Raw genomic sequence first — 24,858 nt, forward strand, 5'->3', positions numbered from 1 at the left:
AGTGGCCGTGTGCAGGGAGGGGGGCTCGCAGCTAACGTGACTGAGAGTGATGTCAGCATAGGGGATACTTACAGCTGGTGTAGACACCATGAGGGAGAGGTCCTGGGAGGAAAACAGAGTAGGAGAGAGAAAGAAGAGGCAGAAAGTGATTGCAAAGAAATGAGAATTTAATGGTGGAAGTAATCATCCTGACATTCACTTTAGTGCTCTGTGCGACGGTGATGTTACGCATCCTCCACGGCACTTCACGGCCCTGGCCGCCTCGCGGCCTCATCTGCAGCTGATTGGAGACCAGAGTAAAACGCTCTCATCTGCTCCTTGTCAGCTTGTTTCAGTCAAATGACCTTTGCTTTCTCCCTCTCGTCTCCACTCAGTCCCCACTATTCTCCTTTCCTCTCTATTTCACTCAATCACTTCCCCCCCCTCTCTTATTCCTTGCTCCCCCAGGCCTCCCCTTTACCAGCAATGAGAGCACTGAGGGGACGCTCCATTAAGCAGTAATTGAAGTGGTGACGTGAGTCTAAAGTTCCATGCGTATTGCTCAGCACTCACCCGAGGGGCAAGAAGAGGCAGCACCACGGGGGGAAGTTTATATTAAACATCCAAAATCACCGGAGTAAAAAAAAAATAAAAAAAAAGAGGGCCCTCTAAAGCTTCATTCCAATAAACACAACCAAGCAGTAACCTTTTATACCCCTGCCAGGCAAGCATCCTACCAATCCCCTACCTACAGGCCTCCCTGGCAAAGAGCAGGTTAATCTATTATTTTAAAGTCTTCAATCTCTCTCCGTTTTTTTAAAGCCTGCCTTATTTTAGCACCACATCAATCACCCGCCATTGTTACTTGATTACGTTTGAAATATGACTGCAATATAAAAAATCCCGCGTATAAAAATATTGTAAAATAAAACGTCCTTGATTGTGAAGACAAGAAGGATTGATTCAAATTAAAAATGATATGGCCTTATAATAACCATCAAGCGGATATGTTTAATACTATTGGAGATATGTAGGTTTTAGTGGTTTTGACACTTGCTTCACGGTTTAAGGCCTAAATTGCTCGGCTAATAAGCATTCGGCTTCGGAGGATCCTGCAAGGGGGGAAAAAAAAGTGTAGATAATTTGTTGCTTGGCTGAGTGCTTTTAATGTGCAGCAGATTCAATGTACAATGTTCATATTTAATAGTCTTAAGTGGTTAACACATCTTCTAATACCTTGTCGCACCGGAAACATTCGACGTGCTACTTAGTGAGAAACAGATACATGACGGCGTGGTGCGCCGTTACATAATAAAGACAAAAATACCATAATAAGGGCCTGATTCAGAGCCGCTCGTAAGCGGCCGCTCGTTCGTTCCGAGCGATGTTTGCCCAACTGCGCATGCGTACAGATTTTAATACGCATGCGCGAACCAGTCAGTGCGGCCGAAAATTGTTTGTTCGCTAAATAGCGAATGCCTGCTATTTTGAGTGACAGGAGGAGACGTATGTGGGTGGTAACAGAGGAAGGTGCTTGAAAACGGGGAGTGGAGATCAGAACGCAGGCGTGCTTAAAGGTCAAAACGGGCGTTTTATGGGTGTGCATAATTAATACAGCAGCGTCATTGACCACGTCACTGGGTTATTTTATAGTCAGAACTGCTCGCAAGATTGTGGTAGGAAAATCCAACCACAAGAATAGCGAGCAGTTCATACGCTGGTCGATGTACTCGATTAATCTAATAAATAGCGGACATGACGTAGGATGCGAGCCGCCAGGGGGCGTAGTTATCAAAAAAACTACCGCAAGTTTTGTTAGCTCGTTCAGACATGGAGGCGTCAACAGACCGCAAAGAGCGAACGGTTCATTTGAATAGCCACCCCCTTTTCCTGAACGACCGTCCGCAAATAGCGTCCGGCTCTGAATCAGGCCCTAAGTCCGTTAACACCGAAAAATAAGAGAACGTGATCTGTCGGTAATTTGGGCATAATGCCAGGATTTCACCTGCGCCGTTATAGCAAATTTAAATATTAGAAGTACGCCGGAATAGGTTAAAAATAGAGGTGCGAATATCGGTTCATCTGAGATGTTCACGGATTAACAAATGCCATATCCCGAACGTACGATGTGTCAATCCCTGAAGGTGGGGAGTGTGTGTCGCTGTAGCTAAATTTAGTTTAGTATAACCTAGACCTGTATATAATATACTGTATGCTTGTTGTCATGGCCGTCATTATTATCAGTGTGAATCAGACCTATACTTGTAGCCCAGGCTCAGAGCAGGAATGAGTGACAAAACAACTGCCCCCGGGACTTAGACTGCACACCCTAACCACGCCCTGGGACTACACACCCTAGGCTACACACCCTATTCAGGTACAGCAATTTCACATTGGCCATCTTGGATTAAAAAAAAAAAAAAAAAGTCTGCGCGCCAGCTGAGATGGAGACGCTGTAGATAGTGGCGGAGGCTACCCCAATGCGCACGGCTATGCTTGGTGCAAGGGATCCATCTGAAAACAGGCCTAACTGCACACAACGCCGCAAAGTCCACAGTTTCTGCAACGCACTTTCTCTGAATTAGCCCACAGGTGAATGTCCCATTGCCAACCCTACAGCCACAAGTGGAACTACGAGTCAGTTGCATACAATTCAGCACCGAACATAGCGCAGTTTCGGAGCATGCGCAGTGTAAAAACATGCAAGATATGTCCATGAAACTCGCAATTCACTGTACTTTGGGCCTGATTCAGAGCCGCTCGTAAGCGGCCACTCGTTCGCTCTGAGCGATGTTCGCACAACTGCGCATGCGTATGGGTCGTAATGCGCTTGCGCAAACCAGTCATTGCGGTCAGAAATCGTGCGCTCGCAAAACAGCGAGGGGCTGCTAATGTGAGTGACAGAATGAGGCGTTTGTGGGTGGTAACAGGGGAAGGTGCTTGAAAACGGGGGAGTGGAGATCCGAACGCAGGCGTGCCAAACGGTCAAAAGGGCGTTTAATGGGAGTGCATAATTAGTAAAGGAGCGTCAGCGACCATGTCACTTGGTTGTCTTTTAGCCTGAACTGCTCGCAGTGATTGCGGTAGGAAAAACCTACCACAAGCATTGCGAGCAGTTCAGATGCCTTTCGGTGTACCCAATTAATCTAATAAATACCGGAGATGACGTATGATGCGAACGGGAAAGGGGCGTCTTTACAAAATAGCGAGCGCATTTTTCGTTCGCTTGCTCAGACATAGAGGCGTCAACAAACCGCAAAGAGCGAGCGCTCAATTTAAATAGCCGGCCCCTTTTTTGGAACGACCGTCCGCAAATAGCGTCCGGCTCTGAATCAGGCTCAGAGTCAGCAGTGGAGTCACCGGGGCTAATAGTCAAGAAGATTGAGGCCAGTTGGGAGTGCTTTGCACTAAAATAAGGGGTGGATCACCTAGTAATATTTAAATATACAAAACATTTCTTTATAATATACTGTATACTGTATACTGTAACATACTGTATATTACATTTTTATTGCTAAAGAGCTATAGCAATGTGTTCTGCATATTGATATCTGGGTTGGAAGGAGTTAACTCATGACCATTGTTATGCCTTTTTATGTGACTCCAAGTTTCTGTACATCTGCATGAAGTCCTCCCATTTCCGCATTGTTGGGAACAGAATCAGCGAGCCTCCCGTGTACTGTAAAACTGACAAGAATTGTTGCACTTGATAAACAAAGGAAAAATCTACAGTAAATTGGCCTAGTTTTGCTATCAATGCTTACGGATGCAAGGCGCTGATTCTAGGAGGGCTAATAAAAGCTGTACTTAGTATAACCAAATCGTCTCCAATAGAGTACATGACAATATTCTCACCGTTCGGTTTCTGTATACTAAGGGAGGGGCTGCGGTCACAATACCGACAGTCGGGATGCCTGCGCTTAGAATGCCAGCGCCGGAATCCCGATGGTAAGTACTGGGGTTAGGGGGAGGGTTAGGGGTTAAGCACTAGGGGGAGGGTTAGGGCTAGGCACTAGGGGGAGGGTTAGGGTGCAGGGGGGATTTAGGTTTTGGCACTAGAGGTGGAGGTAAGGCTTCAGGGAGGGAGGGAGAGGGGGAGGGTATGCTAACCCTGTTGGACTGCCGGCATCGGAATTTTGACCGCCGGGATCCCGAGCGCTTGCATCCTGTACCCACCCTAAGGAAGGGCTCCCAAGGAGCTACAATTCCCAGCTTGCCATTCTAAAGCTGGGTACACACTTTCCAATGGTGCTACCCAGCGGCCGTGCGATCTGCCATACGATGTATCATTACATGCTGCATGTAACTGCACCAAATCATTCACTGCATTGTCCCATCTCCTGTGCCGAACAGCAGACGGAAAGATGCTATGAACGACCGTCGTGAACGATGGCCGGGCGTGTACACTATATGCTATGCACGATATATTGTCCCGATCCGCGTCCGATTGATATATCGTATGATACATCGTATAATGTGTACCCAGCTTTACCATTGGCTGTGGAAACATATGGGGGTTTGATGATCACCTACAACAGGATGCTTATTTTGTAGACTGCTCTGAAAATGTTCTCCTACGATCAATGGCTAATTGGTTTTATAAAGCAGATCGCTTAGCTTACAATCATTCCTTGGAATCTGGTACTTCCATAATCTATTTATGAATTTAGCACTTCATTTTCAATTACATACAGTAATGACCGGGATCTGAGCCCAGGTCAGTGCGTAAAAATTCAAAACTCATTCAGCTCCCTTCGGTAGCGAGCAATAAATAGTTAAATTCTCTAAGCCACAATAACATTATGGAATGTCTGACGTTATCACTGTTACATGCTCCTATAACTGTTCACGGTTTGTGGGGGATTTTTACACAACTGAAAAGATATACAGGGCCATATTCAATTTGGAGTGAAATGTTGATAATTTATTGCCGATGACGTCATTTTCGCCTATTTCAATTATCCCCGTATTCAATTTTAAAGACTTCTCACAGGTTTGAAAAGTCTTTGAAAAAAAACGGGGATAACTTTTCACCACTGAAATAGGTGGCGAAAAAAAATGCAAAATTGGGGTATAGGAGTGCAGGCTTAATAAAAATAGCCTGCACCCCTAGGAATGTCATTTTAAAAATAAACAACAAAAGTTAAAAAAAAAAATAGGGACACCCCAAAAAATGAACTTTAATTTTGGGGTTAAAAAAAATAGGGAACACACTTCTAAAATAGCCAAATTAAATGCAGAGGGGTTCCCAAGTATGCAGCAGGTGTTTTCTTCATTGCGGGAGTAGCGGCTGGTGCATTTTTGCAGAATTTTTAAAAATCATTTTAGGAACATGTACCCCAAATTTGATAATAATAGTTATGTTTACCAAAAAAAAATATATAAGTGCTATTTTTCACCCCTTCTTCATAGCCGCAAATATGCACCTGCCGCTATTAGAAACCAAGACTTCCTTCAGCAGGTAAAAAAAGGGGGTACCCATAGTGATCCCCCATGTCTAGACATCTTTAGGGGGGTCCCTGGAATATTTCCCTAAAATTCCCGTTTTTTGGCAATACTTATCTTTCCGCCGGCTCCCGTTTTCGTTGATTTCTAAATGATTACGGGGTTAAAGTGGGCACGCGCCCGATACTTTATCCCCGGAAAACCTGCGATGTGGAGTCCAGCATGGACTTTTCAATCCCAAATTGAATACCCCCCACAGTATGGAATATACAGCCAGCGACGGGCTGTGGCGTCATGCGCATGTGGCGGGACAGCCAGTCTGTGCCTGCAAGGCTTCGCTGAAGCCTGAAAGGATGCTGCTGGGTAACCCTTACCGGCAAAGGGGACTGTATTGCTATCTACAGATGGCGTAAACGCTACAGGGACTAACTACAGTAAGCTAAGCTAACCGCTGTTTGTTAAATACTGAGAGGTGGTAATAATAACCCCTTTAGCGAGTGCTAAAGGGGTTATGTCTCGTTGTTAAATGGGGCCCTAAGGCTTGTGATTGGTCCCCACACTCACACAGGGCGGGATGTACAAAGCATCGGATCCGTGATGCGGTACATCCCGTCTGTCTTCGAGTACAAACCGCGGTTCGTTACCGCGGTATGTACCTAGAATATCGCAAAGGACAGCTCTCCCAATAAGAGCTGTCCTTCGGGATGGCTGTGGAAAGAGGGACATCCGGGCCTAACGAGCCTCAGTCTGAATGCTGCGGAAATACACCCATAGGCTTCTATAGGCAACCCCATTTATACGTTTCTATTTCCGGAGCTTGATACATATGGGAAAGGCAGCAAACCTCAGAAAACGGCAGCATTCGGAAAACTGACCGCATTTTAGTGCTTAGTACATCCCGGACTCTGTATTAATAGATCTTTCCTGCGGGAAGGGTGATGAAATGCTTAGCTTTTCCGGACCTTGATTAATTGGGTCATTTCATCACCCCCATAGAGATCTTTACCCTTTACGAATGCATGCGCATTAGCGTCCATCCTGAAGCGTTGCGCCTCTGCATTAAGCTAACGCTTTAAAAAAAAAAAAAAAAAGCTGCCATTAAACATTGCGAAATGGTTTGTTCTTTATCAGGAGAAAAACCCCGATAAATAACCAATAGGTCCTTTAGGCCCGTATTCAATTAGAAGCGAAAAGCAGAGATCCGCAAAAAAGTATCGCCGATTGCGACTTTTCGCCGTCGGAAAATTATCGCCGTATTCAATTCCATCCGCTTTTCGCGTACACGGAAAGTCAATGCAATGTAATAGGCGAAAAAAAATTGCCTCTGAATAGGTGGAGAAAGGAAGTGCAACATTTTTGTTTGGGGGTGTAAAGGTGGGGAAACCACTCAGGACCCTCGGGATAGCCCCCAATGGACAACTGCGTCTAAAAAATCCTAAAAGATAAACTTTAGAACACCCCAAAAAAGTTCTTTGAATTTGGGGGCGAAAATTTGCAAAGTGGGGGACAAGTTTGCAAACTAGCGAAATAAGGTTCTGGGGGTGCACTAAAGGGGTCAAGTGTTTAGGGGATTGCAGGTGCATTTTTGGGGGGTGGCATTTCACTTTATTTAAAAGTTCACTTTGGAGACATTAAAACATGCTTGCACCCATTTTCAGGTACGCCAAATTTGCCAGGACTACTGATTTTCTCCCGAAAATACTACTTTATGCCATTCTTCACCACTTGTGCAAAGACGCTAACTAGTGCCAATTGTGCGAACTTAAGTACCCCAAACCGTAGTATCATGGCTAATCGGATGCTACTACATTGATTCCCAATGTTTTTGCATCTTTTTGGGGGGTTCAGGCTGATTTCCCCCGATTCTGACACCACTTTCCGCCTGTTCTGACATCGCGTGTATCCGTTTTCGCATCTGTTGTAATTGAATAGGGCGAATCACGGGTACGTGCACGATTAGTTTCCGCAGCTAAAACAAGCGACGTAGACGAAAAGTCCATCAGGCGAAACTTTATCGCGTGGGTGAAACTAACTGAATACCGCCCTTAGTGTTACAAGCCTCAACCTCCACTCTAGGCAAGCTATTCCAATTAAATTGTCAGCTCACTGGGACAGCGGACCACATTTTTGTAGCTCGGCTCTCCAGAGATCGTCCTAGTTTGCTGGCTTCGTGTACATCAGATATGCATAGAAAATTGATGTAATTATAATATGCTGAGTGGCAGCGAACATTTCAAGGGATTACATGGAACAGTGATTTGGCAAAATTGACATGGGAGAGTAGAGAGGATAAGACAGGGAGGGAGATAGGATAAGGGAGGTTTGTTGGTAACTGTTGGCTGGACCTTAAACGGAGAGATTATGATTTATTCACACATTTGTATGGGAGTCATTGTCAGGGCTGCTATTGTTGTACCAGAATACAGGACAGTTGTTTGCAGACAGTGGCAGGGGGAGAATACAGAATAAGATGCCAGGAAAGCACCGCACGGCTAATGATGCAGCATCATGTATCGCCCTGAATGGGATCTTGTACGTATTAGCTATGGATTATTCTGTGTCACACTGAATGTGATGTAGGAGGCCGGCAATACGGACAGATGGAGGAGAACTGAGGTTAGAGATGTTGTTAGGAAGAGACAGACAAGATGGTGGGAAGCAGGGCTGAGAGAGAGCCATGAGTCTGCTGCTGAGATAAAACGATTTCATTTTCCACCGTGATTGGCTTTAAAAAAAAAAAAAAGAAAAAAACTTATCTGCTCCAGTGAGCAGGAAATCAATAGAGAGACTTTATCTGCCGTTTCCTGCGCATTGAAGAATCTCGCTGTGTGTGAATGGGAGCAGCAGGGAGACAAGGCGCCATGGGGGGACCGGCAAGGGCAGAGCGGGGTACACCTTACTTTGCAGGACCATCTAAAGAATAAACACTAAGGGGGAGATTAATCAAACCAATCCAAGTCTGTTTTATTGCAACCAATCAAATTTTAGTTATCATTTTACAGACTGTACTACATAACTAGTACATGAAATCTGGTTGGGCAAAAAAAGTAAATGGAATTCATTAGAAATAGTCTACCATCGATAATGACGCACCCCGTTATTTTGCTCCCATGATTACGGCAATACTTGCCTACTGCTCAGGGATGGCCCCGGGAGGCTGACGAAAATTGGGTGGTGCTCCCGGAAGCTTGGAAGATTGGGCAGGTCTTCTCGTCCCGACTGCCCACTTCCTCAGTGAAGAGAGCAGTACAGGCGGCCGATGACGCTTCACCGTCCGGGGTCACAGGGCAACAATGAAGCAATTGCATCGGCAGGCCCCAAGCACCGCCTACCACTACCGCGATACGCCCCCCAATGTGCCAACCTGGCTGCCCACTCCTGGAGGAGGCGGCCCAAAGATTGCCAAGAATGCTTATGGCCACATATAATCTCAGACCTTATAGCAGGGGTCTTCAACCTTGGCCCTCCAGCTGCTGTGGAACTACACATCCCAGCATGCACTGCCATAGTTTTAGCATGCTGTTATATCAAAAAGGTGGCAGTGCATGCTGGGATGTGTAGTTCCACAGCAGCTGGAGGGCCAAGGTTGAAGACCCCTGCCTTACAGTATATGAGGTGCCTTCACCAGTGAAGGCAGCAATTTTCTGGGATGGACTAATATTTTGTACTCATAGAGCAGTGATAATATGTTCGGCTGCTGCCACTGTGGGGAACCGATACATATGTATACCTGTTACCTTTTATATATCTTTAATTCACACATGCAATGTTTTTTTATAAAAACATTGACCCACCCAGATCAGATGGTACCGTGGAGGGCCAATTAGGGCCAGAGCCTCAACCAACCCCCAATAGTAGCCATCACTGGTCCATCAAAGGGAGGCACACATCCGGGTACCTGCCTCAACCCTTTCATCGCACCCCAGAAGGTAAAGAAATCCCTCGACTCCTAAAAAAAAAAAAGAGTCTAACAAAGCATAAAGCTGAAACGACAAAGCAAAGCATGCCAGTTACTGTGATATCACTGTCCTCAAGTGTAAAATCCACCAGTTTGTTTTGACCATTTCAGCTAAGCCTGTTACTCAACTTTCTGCCTCACGTGGGGTCTAGTTACTAAGCCGTGTTAGGAGACAGAGTGAAAAATGATAAGGTGCCAGCCAATCAGCTCCCAGGCTGGCACCTTATCACTTTTCACTCTGTCTCCTAACACGGCTTAGTAAATAGACCCCATATATCAAGTAACTCTTTCTGCGCAGGATGGCAGCTGTCAGCAAAGGAACTGTCCTGGTAGTATGCTGTGAATTAATAGTATGTAGTGGGTTTGTTATCGAAAGCTAGAATGTCTGATCAATGGGCCTGATTCAGAGCCGCTCGTAAGCGGCCGCTCGTTCGCTCCGAGCGATGTTTGCCCAACTGCGCATGCGTACGGATCGTTACACGCATGCGCGAACCAGTCTGTGCGGTCGAAATTCATGTGCTCGCAAAATAGGGAATGCCTGAAAATTTGAGTGACAGAAAGAGGCGTATGTGGGTGGTAACAGGGGAAGGTGCTTGAAAACGGGGAGTGGAGATCCGAACGCAGACGTGCTTAAAGGTCAAAACGGGCGTTTTATGGGTGTGCGTAATTATAACAGCAGCGTCACTGACCACGTCACTGGGTTATTTTATAGCCAGAACTGCTCGCAAGATTGTGGTAGCAAAAACCAACTACAAGAATAGCGAGCAGTTCATACGCTGGTCGATGTACTCGATTAATCTAATAAATAGCGGACATGACGTAGGATGCGAGCGGCCAGGGGGCGTAGTTTTCCAAAAAACAACCGCAAGTTTTGTTCGCTCGTTCAGACCTAGAGGCGTGAACAGACCGCAAAGAGCGAACGGTTCATTTGAATATCCACCCCTATTTTCTGGACGAGCGAGCGCTAATTGCATCCGGCTCTGAATCAGGCCCAATGTGAGAATTTAGAAGGCATTGCCGCCAGTTAAGAGATGAATACAATAACTAAAAAAGTAAACTAAATTAATGCCACTGAAAAATGAAATACATTTGATCACATCATATATGTGGCATTAGATAATAAAAAGAATAAATGTGGTTATATCTAGCTTTTAATCCACTGTAATGACAGCATGTTATCTACGCCGACCGGACCACTGCAAGTGTTTCTTCCATCCCTCCTCCCTGTTCCATCCGCCGGCCAGCAGCAAGCCTTTATTGCCGCGGGCCTTATTATTACCATCACTACGACACACTGCACAGTATGATAAAGGCTTTGTGTCCTGCCTCAGCTGGGAGTGGCACATGGGGACAGATCCGTGATCTTCCCGCGCAGGCTTGGGCAGGGGGCTTCACAAAGGCAGCTCTGAATTCTGTGTGCTGCCTGGGGAGAAGTCGATACCAGGATGACATGGGAGGCAGGGCAGGGGCCGGAGTAATGCACAGAGAATGAGGGCAGGGAGATCAATACACTCACATCTTAAAGGCCGTCCAGGCTATTACTGCTGATAAACACTGCATCATACACAAAGTGATCACTGTTCAATGAGGATTAAAATTACCCTCGATAGAGATATACTGTCAAATAAAGTAATGGCTTTGCCCTATACACTGCTAAAAGGAGTTATTATGTGTTCCAGCTCTCATCCCACCAGGGCCCACAAATCTTATAGGTGAAGATCACGGTGTTTCTGTACGCAGGCGAGTGGCGGCCCGCGCCGTAGACTGCTTCACATTCCAGCAGCCTTTTCTGTGTCACTAACGGATTTTTAACCTTAGGTGCCCTTTTGTTACTCTATAAAACCCAGTAAAAACTGCTTTGCGTATAGTTGCAAATAGTGGCATCTAGGTCTTGGCAGTAATGACGACCAAGGGTCCCCGTCGTGGTTTATTTTTGATTCCCTGCCTAGCTTTCGCTAACGTTTATTGGGCCCTGCACTGCGCACCGATGTAGGCTTATAAAATTCACGTAACAAGTCGGTAACTTTGCCTGAGATTTAACTGTTTTTAAGGTGCATTGGCCTGGGGTTAGAGCTTTTATGTGCGCTATCATTGGAATGGTGACAAAGAAGCACAGAGTATTTCAGCAAATTAATGTGCTAATCGTACGCGAACAAGGGACTGTTGCACTTGTGTGAGTATGGGGGGATATTTATTAATGGTCGCATTTCCAATGCCATCTGGGCACAATGTTATCGGCCAAGATCGCATTGCAGGTGGTATGTATTAACCGGCGTTCACAGACGTATCGCGTCTGCTGTGCATCAGAGCCGACTGCAGATATATCTACAGATATATCTGGCCATCGGCCATTGTGTATGCAGTCCTCCCCCATACATGTGCAGCAGAAGCCTCGGGGAGGGGGCGGACATGCCCCCGGCCGGCGGGACCCGTGACCCAGAAACAGATGATGGTCGTTCAGTGCGTATGAACGACCATTATCTGCCGATATATCTTTGCATAGTGTACCCAGCATAAGAGAGAGATACAGTGGAGCAGTTACCCCTATCAGCCAATCAGCTTCTATCATTTATCTAGCACCGCTTAAAACATGACCGTTCTAAGCTGATTGGTTGCTATGGGCATCGTCTCCTTTATCTCTCTCAAAGTTTTGATACATGTCCACCTAAATTCTCACAATGGCTTCGCATACCATTGAAATCGAGATGTTGGGGGGGGGGGCGCCCTCTATGGGTGGTGCCCCTGTTCGACCACACTGGTCAAACACCCCTAGAGCCGGCCCTGTGTAAATGAGCATTCTAATTGGATCATTAGTATCATTTCCCTGCATTGGTTATAAGGCACAGTGATCCCTATGGTTACATGTATTTTCTGAAATGTATCAGTGTTTTCATTAACAAATAGAACTTACTGACTGCTTTGGGCTCGTTTACATTTGGATGTAAGTCAGTATTAGGACACGCCTCTCAGATGTAGCAGTACACGCCCATCACATGTATGACACACCGCTCAGATGTAGCAGTACACGTCCACTTTACCGCCGCACTCATAGGTGCTGCTTTCACTATCGCCCTGAAATGCTTTTTCAAAAGTAGGTAAGTATACCAAGGGGGGTATCCACTAGACGATAAAGTTGAACGATTGAACGATAATGATAAAATCGTTCGATAATCGTGCGATAATCGTTCAAACATCGTTTGCAAATCGTGCAGTAATTGTTTCTAACGATGTACGATGCGCGCTCCCGCTGGTCGTTTGATCGTCTCCTCCATCGACTGAACATGCAGGTCAATTTCACTTGATTGCTTACAAATAGTTTACACATCGTTTACACATCGTTTACACATCGTTCACGCTGAACGATCAAACGATGAACCACTGTCTGCCCACTATAGCCGAAAGCTCTCAATCACAGATTAAACAACATAGTTTATTGTTAGATCGTTTGCAAATCTTTTGCAAATTGTTCAGAGTGGAAGATCATATTTCAAGGGAAACTTCAAGGGAAAATCGTTAAGAGGTTGGACAGGGATAAAATTAAACGTAACCCTAACATCAAAGCAGAAATTTGTTTATCGACATTCTGGTGCTGATATGTTAAATGTCGACATTGTAAACATGTCGAAATCGGACATTTTTGAATGTCGACATACTGTTTGTCGACCTAAAGCCCATGCTGCCATTTTGACTGTTGACATTCAGAACCTTTCGGCATTCGGAAACTGTCGACATTCTGACCGGATCCCTCTCCTCCTCTGCACGTTTTGCCAAAAGTAGAATCATTTCCCTGCAGCCGGCTTAGGCAATCTGGCTTTACCAGCTGTTGTGGAGATACAAATCCCAGCTGAGTTTTTTTATTTTATTTTTTTTCCCTGTGCCTATTTATTTTACAATGCTATTTAATGCATGAACTATAGATATTTCCAACAATTTATAGGCTGCTTTGTTTTTTTTGCACAATATCTGTATTTTCCTTGGCATACACTTGTTTACAAAACTTTCTGTCAGCGTGCTTAGCCGGAGAACATGACTACACTAATGCAGAGTTGGCAGACATTAAGGGGTATTTACAAAGCAGAGAAAAGACCGTACGTGCGGCATATATTTTCTGTACAAATGTGCCTATATGGCAGTTGTTTTTTCATACCCTCAGTCTGCCGGATTGTGGTCTGCCATAGAAATGGGCATAAATGCTTAGCGGTCTATTTACTAAGCAGTGTTAGGAGACAGAGTGAAAAGTGATAAGAAAGTGATAAGGTACCAGCCAATCAGCTCCCAACTGTCATTTTTCAAACACAGCCTGTGAGATGACAGTTGGGAGCTGATTGGCTGGCACCTTATCACTTTCTTAACACTTTTCGCTCTGTCTCCTAACACTGCTTAGTAAATAGACCCCTATGATTCATAGGTCCAGCAGCAAAGTCTACCTGAAAATATTTTTTAGGATACTGGCTTGAATGACTTAAGCTGCCCATACACCAGTCCAACTTTCCTACAACCATCCAACTAGTTGGTTGGTTGGAATGAAAATCCTGTAATGCATGGGAGCAAATGACAATCAGCAATTTGCTCCGAAAGAACAGAAAACACAAAAAAGGTCATTCAGGCAAGTTGGTTAAATCTGTTTGATTTAAAAAAAAAAACTCTGAACAACAGTTTCTGCCTGTTTTCTGCATGAAAATGTATTATTTATTAAGTTTTCTGCCAATATCTGTAAACATGGAAACAATCAGTGCAGTCCGCAGTTTGTTTCCATAGTTACAGATATTGCTACGGAAGGCCAGCGCGTTCAGTCTGCCAAATGTCATCAACAGTGTGTTTCCCGGTTTTCAACAGCTGATATCAGGCAGAGCTTGTGTTTTCAAGTATCAGGAGCTGTTTCAGGAATTTTTTTTCTACCCAGTGTATGTTTATTTTAATTTAAATAGACAAAAATCTTTTGGCGTTACCCTTTCTGCTCCTTCCTCTCCAAAAAACTTACATATAAGTTTCTCCACAGTTGTTTTAGGGCCAGATTCAGCGTTGTAAGTTGTAACCTATTACGATGTTTATGGAGTTGAGCGATTATCAGTAAACCATATATATATATATATATATATATATATATATATATATATATATGTATGCATCTAAGTCGCACTGCACATGTGCCAAGGTGCATTACCGTAGTGGCCTCACAGTATGATTGTCAGTCAGGGGAGCGTACGGGGGAGTTAACTGGCTTTGAATCAGGGACATGTCACATCCAGAGCCTGTGATCCCACAGGTAAGAAATATGGTCTCAATTCCCACGGCCATTCTGCGGGACCTTAGACCCACCCATGGCTGCTATGATCGAATGATCGGCCACCAATGCTGGGTCTTTGTACACAGATGCTGCCGTATGCTTGGAAAACCATAGCTGAACATCTCAATACATTAACGGCGATTGCGACATTTGCATATTTTTGCATCACTGCTGAAGTCGAAATACCGGCGCTGAAATCCCAACAGCGTCGGGATCCTGGCACCAGAATCCCGACTGCCGGCATCCCAAAGGTAAGTATTGGGGGCAGGGCCGGTGCTACCATTAGGCAAACTTAGGCAACCGCCTAAAGGTGCCGGCCACTGGATGGCGCCGCTGAGTCCACAAAAAATACTGAATGGCATAATGAATGTCTGACTGGCATATAATGAATTTGTGGCACAGCTGTGTGGCATATTAAGAATTTGCGGAAGTGTTATGAGCTACATTAGGATTTTGGCGTACTGCTTTGTGAAATATTCTATATAGTTTATTATGAATTTGGGACACTGCTGTGTGGCATGTTATTTAACTGGGGAGACTGATGTGTGGCATATTATGAATTGGAGGGAGCAGGGGCGGATGGTGAAATGTTGCCTAGGGCGCCTGGAAACCTTGCACCAGCCCTGATTGGTGGTTAGGGGGAGGGTTAGGTTTAAGCACTGGGCAGGGGGAGGTTAGGGTTAGGCACTAAGACGGGAGATTAGGGTTAAAGACTAAGCAGGGTTAGGGTTAGGCACCGGCGAGGGTAAGGTTAGGGTTAGGCACCGGCGAGGATAAGGTTAGGGTTAGGCACCAGCGAGGGTAAGGTTAGGGTTAGGTACCGGCGAGGGTAAGGTTAGGGTTAGGCATCGGCGAGGATAAGGTTAGGTTTAGGCATCGGTGAGGGTAAGGTTTGGGTTAGGCCCCGGCGAGGGTAAGGTTAGGGTTAGGCCCCGGCGAGGGTAAGGTTAGGGTTAGGCATCGGCGAGGGTAAGGTTAGGGTTAGGCACCGGCGAGGGTAAGGTTAGGGTTAGGCACTGGCGAGGGTAAGGTTAGGCACTAAGATGGGAAGTTAGGGTTAGGCGCTAAGGAGGGAGGGTTAGGGTTAGGCAATGGCTAGGGGGAGATTAGGGTTAGGGCCCGAGGAGGGAGGGGTAGGGTTAAGGGTTAGTCTAATTTTACTTAGCTAAGGGTGTCGGGATTCTGACTGCCGGGATGGCACCTTCGGTATTCTGACCAGCGACATCCCGACCGCCGGTATCCCGTACCCAACCCCAGAGTTAGATGTGATGCCTGTCCATTGTCAATATTACCCTAGATTTCTATCATTTACTGATGAGTTTTATTGCTGGAGAAAAGTTCACGTCCCAGCTTCTAAAATATTCTGCAGTACTTATTTATGGGACCCGTAAGCCTGGAGTCACAGCCGTGCCAGTTTTCCTGTTAATCCAGTTCTGAGTATCTATTAATCCAGTTGGAAAAGCGAGTACATTGCCATTGTAATCACTGCTGTTTTGTGTGGGGGAGAGGAAGGGTTAAACAGCGATGAAACTGATCCCATTAGCAGAAAGGTTGTTATACAGATACGAAAGCCATTAAAGGAAAATGCTTTCTGAAACCTGCCTCCAGTTTATTCTTATTCATATGAAATCAGCAGCTCTAACATGCAGCAATACCATTCTTTAAATGCATCTCTGCCCAGCTCAGAAGTGATCATTGCTGTTTTGATGTTTAGCGCAGCGAAAATGCTATTTCCTATTTCTCTAGCTCCGTATAAGGGATTTAAATATCGGAATAAATTAGATTTTTTCAGAGGTGAATTTTAAGCGATCGGCACACGACCTCAATGCGCATTCTTGACACGTCTCCTGACAATGCAGATTAAACAAATTCAGCCCTAGCGACTTTACAATGTTTTTTTTTTGCACCCTGCTCTGGAAGAAATCTATTAATGCACCGATCATGATAACATAGCAAAGTTCCTTTGATTGAGGAGAGGGATCTAAATATTTTCGCCACCCGTTCTGTTAGAAATATTAGATCGCTGCCGTTTTTACAGGGCCAACTTTAAGTGTTTGTAAACCATTTTTGACTTTTAATGTCTCCGCACTAACCAAGTGCTTTCAGAGATTTTTTTTTTTACATCCTTTAGTTAATCTCCTTTATTATGAAACAGTTTTTAAGCTGCCAGCGTGAACTTATGCCTTATTTGATAGCATAATAATTTTCAAAGAGATAACAGCCAAAGGCCTGGAATTACCAAGGGAAGTTACCGTTACACGGACAAATGCGACTAAAAATAAAAGAAGATTTTACTGAGCACAGAAAGAAAGACATAGCTAAAAGTTAGAATTCATTGGTACTTCCACATAATGTGAAACGCGTTGTTCACTTTTTTTTTGTGTTGTGTATTTTTTTTTTCCTTGCCTGCTGGGTGGATGATTTGCTCATAGGTATGTTCATTGATGGCACTTTATGATGTGGTCGGTGTGGAACTTGTAGTGCACTTGTATACTTGTGCACATAATTGTAAATAAATTGACATGAATCATTCTGTAATAACTCAAAGTGTTCCTAACAATTCATGTTGTTCATGATAAGGAATCTGACAATGAAGAAGTATTAGGAGGTAAATCACTGAGGACGCACTGTACACTCCTTTATTGACCTAGAGGACTAGCGACCACCCCGATAAGAGGCCACTGGCTCATAGCAGGGAATCCATATGGAACATCTCCTGCTACATTCTCCCTAAATTATGTATGGCTGCTAATGTAGTCCGATATATATCTTTGTCGTCGTACTTACATTTCATTGACCAGGAGTACCTGCTTTATGCATTCTTCTACTCTATTGAAGCACTGAAACTTTCCCGATTCTTGCAAAAGTCTTTGTGGGAGATACTATAGGGCAGAACGGTCAATGCGGCCACTTTTGTCACAGAAGTAAGCCATCTCTAAGTATGTTCTAATGAAGAATTTGTTTGACATCTCATGCCAAAGAAAGTTCTTATACCTACATATGTGTGCAGGGGAATCGGTATGTATGACCGCCGGATGTCAGGCTGGCGGCTGAAATCCCGACGCCGGCAGTCCGATTGGTGAAGATCCCAATAGCGGTTGCAAGTAGGCGATCCCTACCCCTTTCCCCTCCCTAACCTTGACCCTCCCTTAAGGGTGCCTAACCCTAACCTCCCCCCCTTGTGCCTATCCCTAACCTCCCCCAGGGGTGCCTAAATCTAACCCCCCTCTCAACACCCTAAATTTAACCCTTCCGGGGGGGTGCCTGACCTTAACCCCCCCTTCCCCTAGCCTATCCCTAACCCTCCTGGGGGGGTGCCTAACCCTAAGTCCCCCCAGGAGTCCTTAAACCTAACCCAACCCCCTACTGCGGCTAAGAGGTCCCGACGCCTGGCTTACCTTCGTTCGGTATGCCGGGATTTCGGCGGGTGGATAATAATAGGCATTCCGACCGCCGGCTTCCTGACTACACACAGTGTGCAGGGTTACCCGTACATTTAGGGTGCACCTAATATGGTTTATAAATATGCATAGATCTAGCCACCCATTTGATCCCTACATACTCTCTCTAATTTCCTGGAAGACACTTCCCCCATTACGGGTAAAACAGTGCTGAGTAGGGGGCAGAAATGTCTCCTGCCACTAAGCATTGTGATAGGATTTATAATATAATTACTGTTATAGATGAGCCAGGTAAAAGATTTGGCTGAATTAATATATCAACTGTCCCAATTTTACACTCTGTGGGGTTTATTTACTAAGCATTGGATTCTAAACCCGACACTTTCTATTGTGTTTATGCCAGCAATTTAGAAGGGCAAAGCTTTTACTAAAACCTGACGTATTGTCAATAAACCCCTGGGTGTCTATACCTCTATTCCAGGGGCATTTCCAGAGATGTGCGCCGACCCCCGTGTTTTGGTTTTGGATCCGGATCCATCTTTGTGTTTTGGTTTTGGTCTTGCAAAAGCATCCTCAGGTGTTTTGATTTTGGATCTATATATTTTTTTTTTAGATGACGTCATTGTGAGCTGTTACTATGCAATCCAAAACCCAAGTTCACTTTTAAAATCCAAGTTCCGAACGATCGGAAAGATCCGAACCGGGACTTCGGTTCGTCTAGGTAACCCAAAGTGATTCCGAACTCGGTACGACTTGGAACCCCTAACTTTGGTTGTTGCCAGTTCTCTGGGAACCGGACCCTCATATCTCTACTACAGATAGGATTTTTAAGCCAATCTTACCTAATTTTAATATGCAAATTATGACACAGATCCAGCTTTGAATGCACCAGTCGAAAGGGACCTGGTATTCATTTGAGTCCTAAAGCCTGGAATCCGTACATCTCTCATGACTGTACAACAGTTCCTGTCTGGTTTTTAACACACAGCCAAGTAGACAAATCCGTTTATGATTTTTCAAAGTCGGCAGTGTGGATTTATGTGGGGATGACAGGTTCATTTTAATCCTCTTAAAACCTTTACTTCTCCTAAGGAGTATATAACTAGTGTTACCTCTAAGACATGCACTGGCAAAGGTAATTCACAGAAGACTCTTATGAGAAATGTATATTGTAGGCCGGCTTTTAGGCTTCTTGTTCTAAAATGCAAAACTTGCAAATGTACTCCCAGGAAGCCATATGATGTGGAAAGCAGTGTTTACACAGTACTTATTGATGGATATCAGGCATATGGGGGAAAATGGCAGCTCTTATCCGGGTTCTGGGCATTGGGATTGCATCGCCGTGTTGTGGTGACATGGGGATCTGTTTACTAAGCCTTGGATGGAGATAAGATAAACAGAGATAAAGTACCAGCCAACCAGCTCCTAATTGTAATTTTTCAAACAGTCTGTGACATGGCAGTTAGGAGCTAATTGGCTGGTACTTTATCTCTGTTCACTTTAACTCCAGCCAAGTCTTAGTAAATAGACCCCATGGTGCTGTACCAGTTGTGTCCTGAAGGAGAGATTACCGGCCATTTTATTAATTTCTCGTTGGACAGTTTGTGGGGTGGAGAGTAGGACCCCAGTCTACAAACATCCTATCATGGGAAGCCGGGTGATGGGTCACTACATAACCAGTTCTTCTCCGTTCTCTATTGCTTCTTACCTTACCAGTGATTGTCCGGAACCTCTGAAATAGGGATGGCCATCGGTGTGGTTACCATCGATGGTTATTTAACAATTGGCCATTGATGGTAACCAACTATGCAATGGATAACGATGGTTTCACCAACTGATGGTCATCCCTGTTCTTTGACTGACTGGCCCATGGGCCAATCAGAACATGGGGGAGGGGCTTCACAGATGTCAGGGGCGGAGCTATTCTCAGTGTCCCGACACCTTGCAAAAAAAAAATCAAAAAAACATTGGGTTATGCTTTACCATTGATGGAGGAAGACCATCTGGTTCTTTCCCATTGATGGTAAAAGCATTGACATCGGCCATAAACCATCGATGGTTATGAATTATCGATGGTGGATGGCCATCCCTACTCTGAAACTATTCTGCCGTCACAGGTCTAGAACGCACCCCACTGCCATACTTCACAACGTTCCCGCTTATTCAGTCTGGAATGTGGTAATCACCTGACCTGACCAAACCGCTCAATTATGCCCCCAAGTTTAGTTGGGCACCACGTTGCTTTCCCAGAAGGCTGCACCCCATCTGACCTTCACGAATCAGGACTGTCCTGTTAAAATCAGGACTATTGTACGATATACGGTGCCCCGATTTTGAGAACTGCACAACTGACCCTGAGCTACGCTCTGCCGTAAAGATATCTATTGGGCTCCCAAAATATTGGGGCATTAATAACATACAAGATATTTAAGTCTGTAGTTTTCACCCTCAGAAGGAGATGTACCAAGCCTTCTAAAGAGTAGGGAAGTAGCCCGCAGATGTTGAGGGTTTGTTATATGTATTTGCACATCTACTTTGTCTCTTTACTGTTCCGCAAGTTGATCACTTGTGCAGAGTCCATGAATTCTATGGAAATTGCTAGTTAGAAATATGAATGTGTCCGTGAGCCGTTGTGCTCGCCTCATCGCAGATGAGCAGCAGATGTTCAAAGTTAAGTAGCCAATTACTAGGAGCGAGTCGGAAGGCAATGAAATATTGCATGTGCATAGCTCGCAAAGGCCTTCTCCTAAAAACATTATTTATTAATATAGCCCATCAATGGTTGACGTTCATTTGTGTCACTTTATAAAATAAACCTTATAGATGTTGTGTTGTTGTTGTTGATTTTTTTCCCCACCCTCCTCCAAGAGTCATCGTCAGCATCCGAATCAAAGCCTAAATATATTTCCGCCACCAAAACTATTTTCAAACGCAGAGTCATCAATAGGTCGGCGCTGCGGTCCTGGGAGACATGTTTAGTTTTAAAGTAAAGAGTAAGCTCAGTGTGAAGGCCGACATATAAAATGTCAGCGCACATCCTGGCCGGCTCAGAATAGACACAATTTTGACTTTGATGCAACAAAACACATCAAAGCATGCTGGGCTGGTTCTAAATGGCCGCTGTAAAGAGCTGCGGACTGAGATTCAGCCTTTTTCAGTGAGTACCTTTGCCGCTCATGAATTATGGATGGGTGTGCATATTATGTTCTGATATATGAATTGTTAATATCTATTGATCTAATCCAACAAGTATTTTTTTTTTTTAACCAACTACACATAAACATTAGAAGTAGTCTTTCTATTAAGACTGAGCTTGTTCCTTTGGCTGTACATATTTAAAGGGCTCTCGTCACTTACAAAAAATAGTCTTATATGTTACATTGCTTGCAGAAAATATACCGCTTCTCTCGCTACTTTGTAAATGATTTATAACTGTATTAAGATGCCCTTTATACCAGCGGAGATTAATGGATTTTTTACATCATAGGATTTATCTGGCATCTCAGGTCATGGAGGTAAAACCTGGCCAGGCAATCTGTTGTATCGTGTGTGGTCCCATTCCGCACAGATGGATATTAGATTTGGTTGCGTTAAAATGTATCTAACAGGATGATACATCGGGCTGACCAGTGACCTCTACTGGCAATGTGTGATATCACCGGCAACCCCATGAGTGACAGTAAGCTGGTCAGACCCAATTGGGTGTCTGTCATGATGCCCTATCGACCAGGCCTCTGCTTTTTGGCCAAATGCTTGTGTGGTCAATGGCTTGGCTGGACTACTGGATCACAAATGGGTACTGGCCTGTGTACTGTAATTCCATCTGTGTATGGATCTTGAAAACTGTGCATGCATTGGGACCTGCATACACAACTTACAGTAATTATGGGCGATTCGGAGTCGCACGGATCTCAGTCCTATCTCCACTGGGTAATGCGGCACTCACCCATAGGATAAGTTTCCGTGGGCGTGTCCAGGGAACGCTCATGGAATTGCGGGGGGTATTCAGAGGTGGGCATATGCAGAGATCCCTCCAACTTCAGTCAGAATTCCTGCATCAGGGGTAGAGCTGGTACAAATGAGTGGTGCACCAGCATATGAATGCGGGTAGCCGCATAGATGCGTCTGACGGACGTAAAACCGCGTTTAATTCCGGACACGGGAAGCGGGACTCAATTGTGATTCTGATTCAGGTGGGGTTTTCACAGCCAATCCAAAAAATTGTACAATATTGACCAATAATTGCAACCAGGGCCGTAACTAGGGTAGTGCGACCTGTGCCATGGCACAGGGCACCGCAGGGCAGGGTGGCGCTATTCGGGTCTGTTAATTTTCTGTTTATTATCATTCTCACTTGTAGCTTCCTCTTATTTTATCCCCAGCATCTCTTGGCCTCCCCTATCTCTTCCCTGGCCCTTCCCCATGAGGCCATGGCCTTTTTTTGGGTGTGTTATCTCCCGATTTAAAAAATAGGGGGGCACCAAAAAGTCTAGTTACGGCTCTGATTGCAACATGTGAGAGCTAGTCATACTCAATCAAAATCCGGGCGTATTAGATAGATGTGATCAATTATGGAAGAAATCTGCATTTAACGATGGCCCCATGGAAGTAGGGTGACCATTTTCAACTGGAAATGCATGCAACATGCTTACAGTGAGATGCAGTTATTTAGGGAGGGCTCTGTCAACTTCATCAATGTACTGTATGGTCAGATGCCTCCTCTAGTGCCCATGGTTCAGTAGTCAGGTCAATAAGATGACAGCATGTGTGTGATTAGGCCACTGCCCAGACAGAAAGGTGCCTAAGGGTATTGATGAGAACATGGCATTGTCCAGGAGGTGTGAGACTCTTTCATCGGGTGGTAAATTTTGCCTCGTCCCCACCACCATCAGGCAGTCCCTCAGCGACATCGCCGAGAGCAATGTAATTTGGTAAGCTGCACTGACATGTCAAAACAAGAATGCAAATCCCTCGCCAGCCTTGTAAATATGATCTGAACAGTCTTTTATTCCTCAGATTACTGTAAGAAAGTGAATCAATAATTTAGGCAAGACGTCACCCGCTCACTTCAATCATAAACTCTTAATGCCACAGGAAAAAAAATAAAAATCCTTTTTTGAGCTCTGAGAGACACGACGTTGCATTAGTGATCTAAATATGAAATGTCTTGATATTGCTGTAATCTGCTGGATGAGATTTTCCTGGTAGGAAATACAGTTCTCTGCCTGATGTCATCATTTTTAAAAGTTTTCCATCACTATCTCGCACAGGGGTCTTTGTAGGTCACCGGACTTCACAGCCAGAAACACTCTGTACAGGCTACTTTGTCCCTATATGGGGGTCACCTGCATCTTCTGTCAAAATTTACAATGATTGAATAATGGCCCTCATTTAGAGCCGGACGCTCTGAGCAGAGCGCTCGCTCTGAATGAGGGCTGTCCTCCATAAGAATGGAGCATCCTCCTGGACGCTCGTATAGCTGTGGGTCACCACCCACAGCCTATACGAGCGTGCAGGTTGATGGTCGCGATGGTCTTGGGAGGCACGCCCACCAAAGGGGGCGTGCTGTCAATCAACATCGACAGCACGCCCCCTTTGATCAGACACAACGAGCGAAGGAAAGTCCTTCGCTCGTCACGTCTCGCGCATGCGCACGACGGAGCTCCCTCCGTCGTGCGCATGCTCGGTGCACACCATCGACCCACTTGCGAGCGGACAGCCGCTCGTGAGTGGGTCTGAATCAGGCCCTATATTTATTATTCCATTTAAGATGTGCCAGTTGATGCCTGCCACCATTATGCATAAATCCAATACACTTGACTTAGGCCAAAGTGAGATCTAAGATGGCCGCACGCTGCATGGGAATCCTGCAAACCCGAGGACCAAATAACTGCTCTGAACAGTTATTGTTCAGCGTATGGTACTAATCGATGATCACTAGCAAGTTGAAAATGGCTGAGAAACGGCCTGGATCATTCAGTTTGTTTTTCAAACCTGTCTGATCCACCCGACCGCCATTCAGTCAACTTCAGGCTGTGAATGAAGATTACTTCCGTACATTGTGTATAGAGGCGCTACAATTACCTCACAGCCACTCCTGCCCTCTTCCCTGTCGGGTGGACGGCTGCACTGTCGAGCATCGTATGATCACTTCAAGAAAGTGGCTTTTGACACTGCCATTTGTGTCCCAAAAATAGCCTTTATTCTATTTTTTTCGGGAGAATAGAAATCTCTGAGACCAGTCCAGTAGTCTGAATATGCCCAATATGATTTCATATATTACTTCTCAACTATTATTTAACAGACATTTGCTCTAAATTCAGGACACATAAAAGATAATTTACAGATGTATAAATCAAAAACATAAAGAGACAGATTGAAAGAAAACCGTGGCAAGGAAATTCAGGACTTTATTAGTTATTAAAGACATTTGCGGATAGGACAGCAGATTTACTGCCATAATATAAAGCTATATTATCTGCCAGTGACGCAGAGGAATCACTTTTGGGGGAGATATAATCACACCTTCTAAAGAGGGCAATTGGAGAAATTGCTCATCACAACCAATCAGCTTCTAGCTATCATTTATCTAGTGCATTCTACAAATTGAGTGCTATAATGTGATTGGTTGCCATGGGCAATTTATCTACTACTGATCCTGTAGATCTCCTTTGTGACAAATTTCCAATAGATGTCCAGAAACCATAGAAAGATCTCAGCAGATCAACAGAAAGCCAACAAGCCCTGTCAGTGCGTAGTTCTCAGGCCGCAAATACAAACGGAGGTAT

The sequence above is a fragment of the Taudactylus pleione genome, unplaced genomic scaffold, assembly GCF_031769625.1.
Source record: "Taudactylus pleione unplaced genomic scaffold, aTauple2 ptg000332l, whole genome shotgun sequence".
Classification (NCBI taxonomy): Eukaryota; Metazoa; Chordata; class Amphibia; order Anura; family Myobatrachidae; genus Taudactylus; species Taudactylus pleione.